This window comes from Corvus moneduloides, chromosome Z, assembly GCF_009650955.1.
Source record: "Corvus moneduloides isolate bCorMon1 chromosome Z, bCorMon1.pri, whole genome shotgun sequence".
Taxonomy (NCBI): Eukaryota; Metazoa; Chordata; class Aves; order Passeriformes; family Corvidae; genus Corvus; species Corvus moneduloides.
The window spans coordinates 28,684,164-28,689,437 of NC_045511.1; positions in this window are offsets into that span (position 1 = coordinate 28,684,164).

Consider the following 5,274-nt stretch of genomic DNA (forward strand, 5'->3'; position numbering starts at 1 on the left):
CAATTTTGCAGAGACCCACATCAGCCAGTCACAGCCCTGCTGCTTGCAGTAGCCAACATTGACTGTGATAGTCAGCAGCCCTTTACATGTTAAAGGCCCTCACCACCTCTGCAATCAGATGGCATCTTGTCCACCAGAAACTCTCACTGCAGTGAGATGACAACTTCAAGGACAGCTAAGTAGATCTCTCTGAGAAATCCCACTTTCCACTCCTGTTCTCTATGTTGTCTGGGCAATCCTTGTTACATCAACAAGGTGTGCTGAGGCCTTGTTTCTACAGGATTCTTGCTGAGTACCACGATGTTCATGTAAGTTAGAGGTCACCAAAACACAGTCAATTGCTGCCTCTGTAATTGTGTTTTCTAAGGGTATGATGGTGGTTTAGAATGATTATGGCAGGGAAGGATCTCTTGAGGGGTCTTGCTCGATCCCTTTACTCAAAGCTGAATTCACACTCTATCATCAGTCAAGGATTTGCCCAGTTGAAGTGCAAGCTGTATTCTTCCTCCTCCTATTGCTTCAGAGACATCCAACTTGTCCCCTTAGCTTCATGCTCCCTTGTAAAACTCCTACTTAGACCGAAGTTTGGAAAACCACCCAGGCCTGGTAAATATGTGAGGCAAATTTCTAGCAGCGGGGTGAGAAAGCAAGTTTTAGAAACACAGGCAGAAAGTCAGTGTTTTCCACCCGCAATGAGCAAAACTTGGTTATTCTGCAGAGCACCAGATACCATCTACCTGAACTTGTTACAAAGAGTTTGACCCTGTTTCACATGATGCCTCTAAAACCTGGAGACACATGGATGCCCCAGTCCTGGAAGTGTTCACAGTCAGGTTGGATGGAGCTTTGAGCAATCTGGTCTAGGGGAAGGTGTCCCTGCCCATGGCAGGTAAGTTGGAAGGTCTTTAAAGGTCCCTTTCAACCCCACCCATTCTATGCTTCTGTGACATTCTGAGGCTGTGTCTGTGGACTTGTTTCACCACCACTTGACACCTCACTCACCTGTGCCATTGATCTCCTTACACAGCCTTTGCTCTTCCTTAGGTCAAGCACATCCCCAGGCACTGCTGATTAGTGAGTGAATGCATTAAATTCATAAAGACCCCAGTGCCAGGGCTGACCATAGCACTGCCTCCTCTGTAAGAACACATCAGCCCTGGTCATACTACAGGCAGAAAGACAAAGAAATTTGGACCATGAGCAGAAGAATAATCTCTTTTCCCTTCAATGCAGATTTTCTCCAGTCCTGGTCTCGTCTCCAGCACATCTCACTCTTCCTTGGGCCTATGTATCTTTGACAGTATTTCTGGAAGTGGGGAGAACAATTACACTGCAGAGACATCTTCTCCCACAATGCTGGAACACATGCTGCTCTGGAGTGTTGTGACCTCAGATCCCAGAGCCCCTTCATCAGTGCTGCTCTTCCCTGTGAATACTTGTCAGCACATTACCCTTAAAGGGGTCACTAGATCCCATGGGAAAGAGAAATGGCGACTATGCCTTCTTGGTTTTTTGTTGGTTTTTCTTTGGTTTTTGTTGGTGGTGGTGGTGGTGGTTTTTGGGTTTTTTTTTTTTTTTTGTTTGTTTGTTTGTTTTGGTTTTTTGAGTTTTGTTTCTTTCCAGATTGTGGTTTGGTAAAAGAAAACAGGCATTTGCTGGGTCGGGTGCTGCTGGAAGGATGACTTTTCAGCCTCTTCTTCACATATGAATCTACCAACGTTTTGCATTTTTTGACTAAGTTGTTGTCAGGTTGGATGGGGCTTAGAAAGTTGGAAGATTAAAAAAAAAACAAACGGTCAGTGAGCTCTTAATGTGATGTCTTATGTGCCAACAGTCAGCAGCACCTCCACATGCTCCTAGCCATGGGCTTAGCATCTGTCTGCCAGCTCTGGATGAGTTGGACACAACCTTGGAAAGCTTCACAGCTCCTCCCTTTCTCTCTTGCAGCATGGCAGATGGTCACAGTGTAAACACCATGCCAAGTTCTGGTTATTAAAATGCAGTGTAAAGAAGGTTTGGAAAGCACAGGCAACCGTGTGACTCCCTGCTCTTTCCCTGGAAGTACCCTGCAGGCTTCTCCAGGCTTGTTGGCATTGTCCATGACCCTGGTGCAGCAGTGTCCCTTCACACAGGGACTGCAGTCCTGCTGCTCCACTGGCTCTGGCTTGGAGCTCCTGAGGGGCTGGTTTATTGCTGTGTCAGTCACACAGCCTGGGAACCACTGATCAACCCTTGAAACCTCCCAAGGTGTCAAGACCCCCAGGACATCGGTATGCTGTCCCAGGGCTACATCACCCTCCTTGGGAAGGGGTTTTTCACAGTGTCCATCCTGAATATCCCAAGCCTTCCCCTCTAGGAAGATTGGGAATTTAACTAGAAGTCCTGCTTGACTAAAAAGGGCACTTCTTGTAGCAAAACAAAAGAAAAGAAAACAAACCCACCAACCCCCCCAAAAAACACCACCAACAACAAAAAAGCAGCATGTAAGAATGGGAAATAAAATAGAAAACAAAAGAACGTAGTAAACATTGCTTGCTTGTGCAGTTAGAGGTGGTATTGAGCATGCCCAAGTTCCACCTACAACTCAGACTAGAAAGCATCATAAAAGGTAGTACAACAGGACCCTACAGGCTTTCTAGAAATTGGGGAAAATGCACATCCACTGACAGATAGAGAAAACACTGTGGTACTGGACAATATGGAAAAAAATACAGTGATCAATGGATTTTTGTAGCATCTTCAGAGGCAAAGCCTGCTCCCAGATCTCTGTATTCACCAGCTTGGTTTTGGAAGTAGGTGGGAAGACCAAATGTGGGGTTTAAGGACTGCTTAGAGAATGACTAACCCAGACGAGTTATCAGTTCATGTCAATGAAGCTGCTATCAGGCATGGTGGAATATCATGGCAACTGGGAAAAGGCTGAATGAAAAACCTAACAATGATGCCCACCTTTAGGGAGGGCGAGGAGAAAGATATGTGAAACAGCAGTAGTACCTCTGTCCTTGTATAGTAATTACAAAAATTATGATAAGCAATACCTCCATCCTTGGAAAAATCAAGGAGCAAGAATTCTTGGAAATAATTTCATGCATGTAAAAGGCAGGAAAGTAGTCAAGAAGAAGTCCACCGGTCCAGCCTTTGGACTTAACCCAAATCCCTTATTTCCCACACTTAGCTCATCACTGCAAGATCTAGTGCAGACTTGGGATGTCAGTCACCTCTGACTCTACAGAGATCTTTGTGCACTCATCTGCATTGCTGGTAGTTATATTTAGAGCAGTGGATAGAAAAGGAAAATGGGCTTCAGGAGTGGGGTTGCTGCCTTGGGTAGACAGAGGTCTCATGTGACTGCATTGTCCCTGAGTATATAGACACGCACATGGGATGTAGTCAAATAAGAACAGATCCAGCATCAACACTGCTGTGCTAAGACAGAAAGCAAGAACAAAGTACAAGCACACCCACTTCAGACTCCTTCCAAGAGGGTGAAAAGGTTTAGCAAACTCCAGCTTAGAATTTTTCTTCCTTCTAACAACAGCTTCTTTTTTGTTGTGGGTTTTTGGCTCTTTTTTTCCCCTGTCGGCTGCAGAACAGAAAGTGTAGGGTAAACATGTGGCATAAATGTAAGAAACCTCTGCTCTCCCATCCTGGCTCTTGGCAGGCAGGTGGAGTATAAGGAGGAAAAAGCTCTGCTAGAGCAAATACAGTCTCACAGCAAGAGTCATGGGATCCTTTACCAGCCACATGCTGATCTGATCCAGGGAAGCCTTGGTAACTAGTGGGGAGAATGGTGAAATCCTGCTGACACTTCTCAGCTCATGGTTTCAGCAAGGGACAAAATTTCCACACACAGCTTCTCCCAGCCACTGAGCACTCCTCCCTCACCCACTCAGGCAGTAGAGAGGAGGAATAGCTCAATACTCTGAGGGCATTAGTATTCTGCTCACAGAATACTCCTCCCTTTTGCAGGAGGAAGTGGAAGGTTGCTCTCAGACTATTTTTCTGCCTGTAGATTGTTGTAACTGCTGGACTCTGCCTAGCAGGCTGCTGCTCCCTGAAAGCTCAGCGAGGGTTTCCTAGGGCCGTGTGATCAGTCGCATCCCGGAGTCCATTTCGGACGGCCCTGCGATCTGGCTCTGGCAGCCAGCAGCGTTACAATGCAGTGGTGGTAAAGAAGGTAGAGAAGGGTCTCTCATGAGGGTTTGAGATGGCTTTAATCACATCTCGTCCCCGCGATGTTCAGAGGTAGAGAGACAGCGTGGTCCGAGTGCGGGGTGGTTTTGTCAGGGGCCCAGGGGCGGTCCCTGGGTGGGGTTGGGATACAGGAGCAAATACGGAGAAACCGAGGGAGTGGCCAGGGCTAGGGAGGGAACAGGGGGAACATGTGAAATATGAAAAGCAATGGATTAACAAATCCCCACAGCAGATGTCAAACTTGGAAGCGTGAGAAGGTAACACTCATGATTCCTGTGCAACATTTCAGAGTTCGAGTCAACAGAAGATGCTACAGGGACCACCCAAGCCTGCTGCAGTACCCCACTTTGCTGGCAACTTCCGTGTGTTGATGGTCCTGCATTGTTCCCAAAGCCCTTGGAAGCAGTTGTGAAGGGACAAAGCAGGCAGAGGCGGCTGCCCTCTTCCAGAGCTCTCTGTCAATACAGAGCACACCCACAAGCAACTGCAGGGGCTTGGGGCTGTCCTGCCCACTGTGCCAGCCTGGGCCCAGAGGCTGGTAGTTGGTCTCAGCTGGAAACAAGCCCACCTTTCCCTGGAGAGCACTGGGGAGCTCATGGCTAGCCTTAGCCACAGTCTGGCCAGAAAGATCTCTTCCACAGAAACTGTTTTTGTGAGAAATTGCCAAGGAACACAGGCAAATATTTACATCAGTTTCCCAGGAATTACTTCTCCATTTCCACACTGTAGCCAAACCCACAAGCACTCAGGGAGCAAGCAGTGGCCTGCTCCCCCAAGCAGTCACAGCCTGAGTGAGAGTTTCATCCCCTGCCTGGTTTCAGGATGGATTGCATGCTGTCCCCCTACCCAGAGGTAAAGGAACCACCCTACCCTACAGTTTTCTGGTGAGATCTGGGGACTCTTAGGTCTCTTTCTGTAATGGGGAAAAATTTTGCAGCACAGAGAAATTAATTCAGGGGGCAGCCAGAGGGAGGAAAAGCTGGAGAAAGTTAATGCAAGGAGATTAAGGCATGGTCTAGTCCACCCTTTGAGCCAGAAACCCACCCAGACAGAGGGTAATCCAGAGCAATTGCTGCCAAA